The sequence below is a fragment of the Diplotaxodon limnothrissa genome, linkage group LG13, assembly GCF_057381915.1.
Source record: "Diplotaxodon limnothrissa isolate DT_005_m linkage group LG13, D_limnothrissa_male_GT1.1, whole genome shotgun sequence".
Classification (NCBI taxonomy): Eukaryota; Metazoa; Chordata; class Actinopteri; order Cichliformes; family Cichlidae; genus Diplotaxodon; species Diplotaxodon limnothrissa.
In genome coordinates, this window is record NC_140608.1 from 3,146,579 (window position 1) to 3,158,679 (window position 12,101).

General features: G+C 37.9%; 1 protein-coding gene across 2 annotated transcripts in view; it reads left to right on the top strand.

Annotated features, from left to right (window-relative positions):
* Positions 1–6,670: 6,670 nt before the first annotated feature.
* Positions 6,671–12,101, top strand: part of cdh5 (cadherin 5) — a 37,866-nt gene continuing 32,435 nt past the window's right edge. Inside the window, exons 1-2 of one of the 2 annotated variants that reach the window (XM_085369640.1) lie at positions 6,671–7,096; positions 7,239–7,645. The gene's annotated coding sequence lies outside the window, so the exon portion shown is untranslated. Of the gene's footprint in view, positions 7,646–12,101 lie in introns of both variants that reach the window. The other variant, XM_085369641.1, reaches the window with a different exon arrangement.

Consider the following 12,101-nt stretch of genomic DNA (forward strand, 5'->3'; position numbering starts at 1 on the left):
TTTTCTAGCTTCATTTTAACTGGTGCAATGAAGATTTTTAATGTTCTTTTCAGAACTTGTTCCACTGAAAATATATTTTCAAAGTATTTGTTAGCAATATGGATGGGATTCAAATTATTTACTAAAGAGATAGGAAGGACTTCTCATCACTTAAGTAACTACTTCACAGTTCTTCAACTGTAGCTCCATGCTTTTGTCATCCTATGACATGCCTTTATACTCCACTTCACTTGTCAATATTCTGTATCTTCTTGGCAGGCTCTGTTCACAACCTGAAATCCTACATCTGATGATGCAAGTACTGGCCAAATGACCGCAAGAAAGACTCATTCCAGTCACAAGAGTTGTAATCATTCTCTTTATCAGATAAAAATGTGAAAATTTGATGAGGAGAGATAAGGAAACTGCAGTTTTTCCCAATGAATTCATCTTAAAATAAAAAATTATGTAAAAAATACATTTTAACAGTAACTGCAAAGCGTAAAGGTGTATATCATATTTTGAAGTAGAGTAAAACTTTGGCTAGAGGCATAATAAAAATTCACTCTGCCTGCCTTATTCTCTTGAAACCAATATCTGTTGAAGACCTTGAAGGGATTTCTTCAAGTTTGATGGAAATTTACACTTGCATTCAATGATGAAGTGATTAGACGGTAATAGGTCAACAATCAAGGTCATCCTGTTCTTGCAAATGAGGTATCTCTGGGGTAGGGAATCTCAGTAATGCATCAAGAGAAGATTTTTTTTTTTAAATTGAAGTCGGTTGGGGTTTCTCATGTGGTGTCAGAGATTGGTTCCCGACGATATCGGACATACTTACAACCAGTAAGGAAACGTCTATCGCCCAACTACTTAGCAGTGGTTCCTGGAGCTTGCTGGCTGTCACTGGGTGAAACTGGTTGCAATGAAGGTGCTACAATGAAAACCTCGTATTGATCGCTTGGTTGCTAGCATGGTGGCCTATGTTTGTTTTGTTTTTTTCACGTTTGTCTGCAAATACTTCTAACTACTTCCTGAGCAGTATAGTAAAACTAGGACAAATTTCAACTCAAAGCAGAAATAGAGGTTAGCCTTCAAAGTAAGACTTTTGCCTCAGCCCACATGTTTCACAAGCATATTTAATTGAAAGTCAAATGCTCACCATTATGGTCCAGTTTGTGTATTATTTTTCTCATATTTCACACTTGTCTATAAACAGTTTCACTGGTGTTTATAGACAAGCCAGTTGGTTCCACTTAAAATTTGTATGCAACAATTTGCTTGTGACCAAAGCAGAAAAAGGACGTTTTTGCAGACTAGTTACAGAATACACATTTTTCCCTAGCGACAGATGGTTGCCAAGGGGTCACCGACTGGTCTCTAGGTTTCTGTGACTGGTGCTTTATTCACTTGATCTTATATTCTCACCATGATTACATGTTGACTTCATGTGGTAAGTGGTCATATATATGGAAAACCTCAATAGACATTAGTAATCAAATGTCAAGTGACCTCACAAACACGTTTTTCCTTCCTCAAGAAATTTCATGCAAATGTATAATGATAATGATGTGATGATAGTTTATGTCCACATGATAAAAGGTCCACTTCTCTGGAAAAAATCGAATTCAATGCTGTTACTGTTCTCACACTATACTTAAATTTGATTTTATACTGATTTGATGCCCACCTATTAAATTGCTTTAAACTCTTCTAGACAGTCTTCCAGACTGACATGAAGTTAAACTGACTGTTGGAGGCATAAATGCGTAAGGTGATCATTTTAGTTTTATGTGATAATTAGGTAATATTCTGATATACTGGATGGGCAGATGGGCAGATTACAATGCTCTAGTCTGTTGCTTTTCTAACTATGTGCTGCCTGGTGCTTATAGATAACAATGCAGGGAATGGAATTTGTTGTGATTCATTGTAGTATGGTTTTTTCGTATAATGAAGGGTTGAGGAGGATAAAATATGATGCTTGTCTCAAGAGTAGATGAAAACTGTCCAAAACAACAACAAAGAAAATATAAATGGGAACTATAATTTAAAAGAAGATGCACTCTTTTAGAGAATGAGCCAAAGATTTGAGGCACAGAAAGCTTAACAAATACAGACATTTATCTTCTAAACTGCTCATTAACAAAATGACTTAATTTTTATGTCTCTTTTCAGTGTTTAAATGGATTTCATCATTCTTGCCCGCTCGACATAGCTTGTCATGACAATAGATTTCTATGTCGAGTGTAGTTGTTTTTTTTTTTTTTGAGTACCCAAGAGCAGGGCGCAGGAGGAAGATGTACAAAAATAAACATTTATTGCTAATAAGTCAAAGAAATGCATAGTCCAAAATCTTCTATTCCAAGAAAACAGAAAAGGCAAAGTCCAGGGAATTAAGAAATCCAAAAATCACTAGGATCACAAGTTCAGGAACAAACTGCTGCAGATACCCAGCTAAATGGATGATGCAATACTGAACAACTGAACAAAGGAATTATAGAAGTATTTATAGACACACACTAATGGGGGGGGGGGGGGGGTTTAACATAGGAGTGTAAATTAAATGCAAATGAAACTAATAAAAAGCTGCTGAAAGCAATAAAGGGAAGACAGTCAGCAAGTAAAACTAAAACAGGATGCTACAAAAAACCCACCGCAATCTCAACGAAAACACAAAGAACTAACAGAGACACACTAACTAGACTCCAAAAGTATTAATAATAAAGCTAGAAATTAATCAAGATTAAGATCAAACAGAACAACCAACAGAGACCCAAACTCAAGGCTTCTGTATGTTGAGGTTGGACCAAACCAAGCAGAACCAAACCAACAAACCAGCAGATAAGAACTAATGCTGGATTTGCAGTAGTATTGATGGAAAGATCTGTTTTCTTAAAGTGCTAAATGTAGTGCTATTCCTGACTGACTCCTTCACTATAATAATGACAGCAGAGTTGCATGCTTTGCTTACAATAAAAAACGAGTGAGACAGCAGAGTATTTAAGGAGAGGTGTGACCGCTGATACTGGCAAAATGCTAAATACCAAATGCTAGTGTAGGTAAAAGATAAAAATAAAATCAAGAGACTGGTTTATCTGAGCAGATCTTAGCAGTGCATATGTCGGCGTAACCACTTTCACTTATTGTGGTAGTAACATAATCATGTAGCATGTGTCTCATAAATGGTCTGCATATGTTACATGGTTGGTGTAGCCGCAGAGTCATGAAGCAGCAGAATTCCTTGTGCAAAAATTACACGGATGTAAATCAAGCCCAGTTGTGAGCAGTTTTTCTCCTAAAGAAAAATAAGTCTTCTGCTTATAAATTAACAAACATGTCAAAATTTCCAAGTCCCTGTTGGCAGTTTTGAAAAACAAAAATTATTTAAAGGGAAAAAACATATGGTTCCTTACAGTACGAGCGTGGCTTTCAAACTTTTAATTTATTATTGAAAACTAAGTCAAAATAAAACTGGTGGATCTTCATTTAAAATAAATGCCTTGTTGAAGCCTGTGGGAGTCAGCTGGACAAACTAAAAAGCCAATAATTTACTCTGAAATTATAACAACTTACTTTTACTTTTAAAAGCTGAATTTGCTTAAAGGTCAGCTGCAACTGAACCCTTAAAAGAATGATATTTTGTGAACCTTGCTTTTAATCGTTATGAGCAGTGGGAACATACTGGAACAGATAAGTAGGAAAAGTCCTGTGTCGTGTGGACCCACCTTTGAGGTAGTGTTTTCAACAGGGATCTATATTTATAGGAAAAACATTATATGTGTTAATGATGAAAGTGGACCCTCTAGGCACATAGACACTATTTAAGAAACATCTGTCATGTTAGACATATTCCTCTCTTGCTCATCCTTCTCTTTCTTCCCTCTCAGTGCTCCTTGATGTTCAGCCCCCAATGGTCTTCTTCCAGTCAAACCACTAGTGGGGGAATATCGCCCGTTTCCTTACATGTCATGAGTGGAACGAAGATGCAATTTTTAGTGCCAAAGTGTTATTTAGGAAAGTAGGCCAAGAGCATGAGGATTTTTGAAAAGACAGAATGACAGAGATACACTGAGGGGTAGAGGGAAAGAGATGTGTAAACAAGAGAGTTTCCATCATATTTGTGACATTTTGTTTGTTTGTTCTTGAGACAACCCTCAGTCTTGTACATGTCGCCTTGTTTACTGAAAGAAAACAGACAGCCAACATGAGGAAAAAATCTTCCTCTTATTTCTGCGCTTGTTGCCTTTATTCGCATACATCACTGCCTCTGCTCTGTAAAACTGAGCCCAATTAATGGGTGATTTAAAGAGTGTCTTTTTAGATTTAACAGTGGTTATGATGTGAGCATGCAAATGTCATTAAATGTTGCACACAATGTAAAGGATGCAATCTTAATTTTCATTAAATCTAACGATGGACTAACAAATAAAAAACGACACATTTTCAAACACCATCGTTCAAGCTTTCTTTGTTCCCCCTGATGTGCAGCTGCCATTCAAGTCACTAGTTTCTTATTTCTTATCTGTTTAAAATGACAGTCTTTCTATCTCTCTCTCTCCCCCACACACACACACACACCTACACACACACACACACACACACACACACGCACAGTCATTTTCCGACAGAGAAGGAGTGAAGCGGGTGAAAGATTTTCCCTGAAGGTAGATGTTACTTGGTCAGAAACAAGAAAACACTTAGGAAGGGTGGTTCACCAGGGTGGAACAAGAATACTGAACAGAGCAGACAAGACTCTCGAATGCAAAGGCAGCATGACGTTTTTATAATAGTGCAAGACCCCTTCATCCTCCATTTCGATAATGGAGTGGAAAAAACTGCACACACAAGGTATTCACACTGCAAATTAAATGGCCAGAAATTTGTGCTTCCATCATTTTGATTGGTCAGATTTTAGCCATCTCACACCTCTGCACTTCTTTTCTCCTCGAGCTTTTTGCACTGTTGCTGTGCTTCATGCAGTGCTGAAGTCAGTTTTAGCAATACAGAGAAACTAGCAGATTTTTCATTGTGTTTGCATAGTGAAAAAAACTTAAATTAGGGCTGTGGGTGGGGCTGCTTTGTGAGGTCAAATTCAAATTCAAATTCAAATTTTATTTGTCACGTACACAGTCATACACAGTACGATATGTAGTGAAATGCTTGGACAACTGCTCGTGACCTAAAGAAAACAAAAAAGGAAAGGCTATGAATAAGATAGGAAATAAATATGAAAAATTAAAAAGGGGAAATTTAACTAGGAAGGAATAGAATATAAATTAAGGTTAAAAATGAAATAACTGTACAACACAAATTAGAATGAAGGGTAAATTTAACTGGGAAGAATAAGATAAAATATATAAATTAAAGTTGAAAATAAAATAACTGTACAACAAAATACACAATACACAATATAGAACTATATAAGAATGTATGAAGAAATCTAAATCTAAATAAATATATACACAATAACAGCAGCTGTACAAGTATTAACTGGAAATGAAGAATATAGTGACCAGTGTTGTGCAAAAACAAAGTCCAGAATGTCCAGTGTGTGTGTAAGAACCATATGTGTGGGTCAGTACTGTGTGGTGGTGTGATTGAGAGACCGTATCGCCTGCGGGAAGAAGCTCCTCCTAAGTCTCTCTGTGTTGGTCTTCAGGGAGCGGAATCGCTTTCCTGACCTCAACAGAGAGAACAGTCTGTTGTTGGGATGGTGCGGCCTCATACATGACATTTGTCTGTTTTATAAAGTCTGTAATCCTCTTGTATAGAACATACACAGCACAGGCTTCACAGAAAATCCTTCATTAATTAAAGAAGTTCCTGATTAGAAGAAGCTTGCATTGTTTTTGTGAAGGCCGTCTGTTTCTTATTTGAAAAGCAATGACAAACAGTCCTTTTGTCTTAAAGTTTGGACTGTGTCTAGAGAGAAAAAAATAACAGTATTGCCCTCACTAATCAGATCAGAGAACTGAGAGCAAGAGAGAGACTGTACATACACAAGTACTACATAAAGTAGATTTAAAGTAAATGTTGATGTATGATGTCTGGAAAAGCTGCTCCCAGATGAAATGACAATATTTTATGTAGAACTGAGCTGAAACTGCAAAATAAAATATAAAAGAAACAAGAGACAGAGCAAACGGGGAGAATGAGAAAAAGATGACAGAGAGAGGGAGGGAGGGTGAGATGGGAGTGAAAAAGAAAGGCTGGACTGCTATTGCCACAGGAGAGGTTTCAATTTAAAAACACACAGCCGGCTTTCCTGTCCAATTCGCCAAATTACTGACGAACAACTCACCCCCGAAGAGACGGGGGGAGTAAGATAAGGAGTGTGTGAGTGTGCGTGCGTGCGTGTGGCAAGGCGTCCCTCTCATCTCATTTTCCAGCTTAGACGACATCTCTCTGTCAGATACACTCACACACACATACACACACACACACACACACACACAAAGTCAGCCCTCTGAAATATTTACTAGCCTCATGTGGGGAAATCTCTAAGGATTATCCCCAATAACCTGTTTAACTTAATCCTTATCTCACACACATGAATAATAAATCTCTCCCCCACTCCCCGTCGCTCTCCCGCTCTCTGAGAAGGACCGAGAAGTAACGCCTCTCTCACCTTACTCTCCATCACCCTCCCTCCCTTCTCCTATCTCACACACTCACTCCATCTGCTTCATGAACATGAGCCGGCTGCTTTCTCTGCCTCTCCTAGTGTTTTTGAGCTGTTTTGACATATGCACTCCCTCTCTGCTTCTCTTGCTCTCTCCCTTTTTTTCTGTCTTTTCACCAATCCACCAATACCTCCCCATACCTCCATCTCTTTCTGTTTTCCCCTCCAGGACAGGAAAAGGAGCAGTAGCTGGGAGCACCAGCGGACAACACTGACCAGAATAACAGGAAGAGGAAGTGGGCAGTGACCTGTGTGAGAGAGGACTGCGGTCAGACAGCTGTGGTTCACCATTTTTGGGTCTTGGATGAGAAAACCACATCAGAGGGGAGAGAGGAAAAGAGAACAAGAGAGACTCGAAACCTGTTGGATTCACACCTGCGGAAAAACCTCGACAACCTGAGAAGAGAAAGAGGGTGACAAAGACATTTTGGGGTAAAAACTCCACTGTTGGAGTAGCTGGAGCTTTTACTTTTTTGATAAAAATCTTACTAACTAAGAGACAACTGTAATACCCACTTGAGTAAAAACTGATAATTATCTGATGAGTGGGGTTTTTTTTATATTTGATTCTCAGTTTTTCTTTGGAAATCCATCTCTGGGATACAACTTAAGAGGCATCAACCCATTTTTCATCATCACAGACTTTCTTATCTCTCTGGCAGTCCAGGAAGGGATTTGTACAGAAGCCTAGTAAAAATCTAACAAAGAGAGAAATCCCTGCTTGTACACCTGCTGCTCTCATTCTACATCAGGGGGAAAAAAAAGGAGTACGAGAGAGGAAAAGAAGTAGTCGTATCAGTAGGTGGTTTTTGCCTCTGTTGAGCTCATGACCACCCACCAACCACTGATTTCTACCTGCGAAATTAATAAAGCATAACTCAAGTCTGAGCAAGTGAACACGTTGAAGGATTTGGGCTTCATTTTATACCTCGACAAAGATCTGAACAGCAGTTCTGCCTGGCTTCGACTTCAGTTTGACTGGTAAGTTCTCTTTTTATGTCTTGGAAAGAAAAATACTGTGCATGTGTGTTATATACGTGTGTGTCTGTACCTGAATAATGAGAATGTGAGTTGGTGAAGGGTGTGCGCTTTCATGTTCAGCAAATGGAAAGTGTGAAGCAGTTCTTTCTGATTGAAAAGCAGTGCACTGCAGCGTACCCAGAAAAATGTAGCCCAGATCCCTTTAAAACGCTACAGGCTACTTTCCCATTCACTCCAGGGTGAAATGCTCATGAATACTTGTAAAACTGCCTCCAAGAAGGTACAGAAATAACTGAAAATGATGGTTATAACCCCTTTTAAGGACATGCTGTCAGCCCCCGTCACTGTTCACATATGCTGTGCCAATGATCTCGGACAGCTCTGTGTAGATTTGAATGCTGTAATTGAGTGCTGTTCTCCCCCCCAGAGGCTGGACTGTCATTCCTGGAGACAAGAGGTTATAACCATTAAAACAATACAGGATGATCCGGAGACACAGCAGGAAAAATTTAGAACCAATCTCAGTTCACCGGGTGGTCTTCAGTTATTCAATTTTGAGGAGTTAAACAATGAAAAAAAAAACTTAACTGTCAAGCTGATGTCAAGTTCATTTGCGATTAAATATTGATGAAACAAAGTATGACGCACATCTAATATTAAAAGGTAGCGTAGCTCTTGTCAGTTGAGTGGTGTCAATTTGTGAGCTGAAGACTTCCTTGCGTTATAGTGAGTTTAGGCTCCCTCTTATCAACCTTTCAAGCCAAACTGTACATGAAAGGATAGAGAAAATAACACCTTACAGTAAAATTTTAATTTCTATTAGGTTATTCAGAGTGTGCTGTAGTTGCCTGTGGCTATCACTACACAGACAAAGTGTTTCTGTGTACCTGCATATATGCCCTGTATATATGGGAACAGTTGTTTTGTAGTACTCTGGATCTATGGCTCAAAGTGATAGAAGTGATTTGATTTGTTTGTTACATTGAAAGCCGTTGATGCAACTAAACCCAGTGGTCTAATTCCTGGAGAGAGAAATCCTTTGGGTGCCATCTGGGAGACTTCACCCTCCCACACACACACACACACACACACACACACACACACACACACACACACACACACACACACAAACACACAAGATTCATGATTAGAGCCGTTCATTCATTCAGATATGTCAGTGTGGTTGACAAGCTGTCCAGCTGTGGCGATGTTAGCTCAGCTGAAGTTACTGATTACTACTGAAAGACCCAGTTAAGGTTTTACTTAAAGGGACTGACCTGTATTCTTTGTTTTACACAGTAGACCTTATTCCATTGTGTATCTCCACAATGTCATTTGTTACTTCAGATTTTTTTTAAATGTTTTTGTTTCTTTTTTTTGTGATCGCTTGAGAAACTGATTAATAGGAAAATGCCATCAATAAAATTAAGAATAAAAGTGAGGAATAATCCAACTGGTCTCCAGCTCCCACACTACTATGCCCACTGTGGGGAATTAAAAGCTTTCCAGTGCAGCAAACTGATCTGATCTGGCAAATCAGCATTCATGTATTTATTGTTTTTACATTCAGTCAGCACCACTTAGAGTTATGGAGTATTTACTGGAGATGAAGCTCGATTTTTGAGAAATAATTAGATTATAAATATTGCTCATAGTATTTTTGGTCATTTAAATTATGTTTAATATGAAAGGAAACTCATAAGTCCAGTATTTAGACTCATTTATTTTGTTTATCTGCTATGTAGCGCTGTAGTTGCAAAATTTGCCTTCAGCAGAGGGGCTGACAGCTGAGTCCAAACCAATGAGGATAAGACTTGAGGCTTTAAATTACTTTCAAATGACTGTTTGTTATCACCATCGCTTATAAGCTGGCCAACATCAGTCATAACCAATTCACTGTATGGAAATGGGATTTGTCTGATGTGACCCAGTGACTGTGTCAGCGAGGACGCTGTGTGTGCGTGTGTGTGTGTGAATGACTCCTGGTGTGACTTTCTGGCAGACAGATTGTTAGAAGCTGCTCTGTGATTAAACCTGTTTTAATCTCTACAACACACACTACACTATTCAATAGGCGAAGATCACAGATCTGAGACTGTGAAATCACTCTGCATTCCTACTGCCCACAAATAAACAACCTCCTGATTTTAAGGTGACAAAAACGGCTAAAAAAGCTAAATAGTGCCAAACACTGATATTTGTGTAACACAACCTAAAGACTGATGGTGATGTGTTCATTAAAAAGAAACTAGTGTCCCTTTGCATGTATAATTTGTTATTTAATGTACAAAATATGATTAAAATATCCAAACTTGGGGAAGACAGAACAGATAAAGACATGAATTTAAATGTGATCAATAATAGCACTAAAGTGAGATAGAATTCATTAAAATGGTTCCAGCTCTGCTTTGCTTTTCGCCAGCTCTCAGCTATGAGAATTTGTTCAAAAGAATCAACAACTTGGTCGTGATCTGGAGTCCAAGCAAATCTCATACTAAACCTGCTTCATTTTACGACAACCTCCATGTTAAATAAACCAGCTGATAACTTTAATAGATTATCATGTAAATGCCACTTACATGATCCCGCTTTTGCACACAAACGTTTAGTTTTATTTTAATTAAAGGTACAGATGATGATTATCCACAGCAAAGATATGATGTCTATGTGGTGATTTGTTGTTGAGATCTTTTGCTTCAACACAAGCATTGGACAGATGTTACTGAATATTGATTTTATATGCTCAAGTTATGCATATTGAAATCATAAATTAGTTACAATTTCATCTATAGACATATTATTATTATATTATGGCAAAAAGAATCTGAAAGGAATCATCATCATCAAGGATCTTACTTTGTCAATTTAATACTGGAGGAACAGATGCCACTTCTCAAGACCAGATTGGTTTTAACAACTAAAAAAAGTGATGTGATTTTAGAGCGTTGGAACTAGTTAAACTTGAATGGACACATTTTTATTTTAGTCATTTTAAATGTTTTAGTTATTTAGTTATGAGTTATTAGGTTAAGATTTGTCTTCAGATTTCCTGCCCATTAGAGGTGGTGTTTTGAGTCGCGGAGACATCCTACCACTGTGGCACCCTTAATTAAAACTTTTGGTTTAGGATAAGTCAAAAACAAAGATAGGAAAAAGTAGAAGTAAACTTGGTAAGTGTAATTAACTTCTTGCAAATCCAAATCTGCCTGAATTTCTTTGTGAGAAAAAGTCATTGACTCAAATCCACCAAGTGTCAAGATATGCTGAATGACAGACTGAAGGAAAGACAGATTTCTTGTCCCACCATAGTGAGAAAGGATTAAATCAAATTATATTTCCATCTTCAAAAACACAGACGCGACAACAGGACTTCAACGTGAACTTCAAATACCCTTCAGCGACCGCTAGGATTATGAAGTCTTGTTGACTCGCTTCTGTGCTTTAGCCTTTGGTAGACTGAAGAACTAGGTCAGATCTGTCTGCCAGTCACAAAACATCCCGGAGAATGACAACTGTGTCTCTGAGTCTGTCTGTTTCTGCTCCTCTGTCACACTCACACACACTCACTTGCCTGTGGACAATGTACAGATGTAATTACAGATATTCCTGAATGTTATTTATTCTTCATAGCTCCGAAAGATGCCTTTGATAAATGATGCCATAAATAACTTTGTATAATCCTCAAGTGAGATTTGTGTGTCTGACACTTGCAGTTTACAAAGTGATTATTATATAAGCTTATATATATACTGTCATGTATTTAAAAAAACAAACAAACATACACTTAAACTGAAAACTCCTGTAACTTTTCATACATCAATCTGCATGTCTGTTTTTACATTTTTAATTCAAAGAATTAAAAAAACTTGAGTTAAACTATAAAAAAGGGGTGAACTTGGGTAAACTGGGTGCACTGGTGTGTTTATTTATCTGGGTTCTTATAAGGTGCTAGATCTATGGAAGCCCGTTTCCGCCACTAAAAAAAAAAAAAAAGGATCCATAACTCAAAATTTTGAGTTATTTTCTCGAAATTTCGAGTTATTATCTCGAAATTTCGACATATTAACTCAAAATTTTGAGAAAAGCAACTCGAAATTTCGAGTTAGCGCTGCCAATCAGTAATCTACGTGAATGACGTCATTTCCATGTTACCCGGAAGCTGAAGCCCTCAGCTACAAATGCTACAGCTAAGCTACCGGTATTACATCCAGTCGTGAATGCACAGATTGCTGAGTGTTTTCAGCCTGGCTTCACAAATGATGAAATCCCTGTGTTATTAGCTGAATCACATGGTGTTACTATCAGCAAACATACTTTAATTTGTTGGGATCCGTTTTTGAGTGCGCGGTCCTGCGCCATATGCTTCCGGGTAACAAGAAAGCGACCTCATTCACGTATATTTTTGATTGGCAGAGCTAACTCGAAATTTTGAGAAAAGTAACTCGAAATTTCGAGT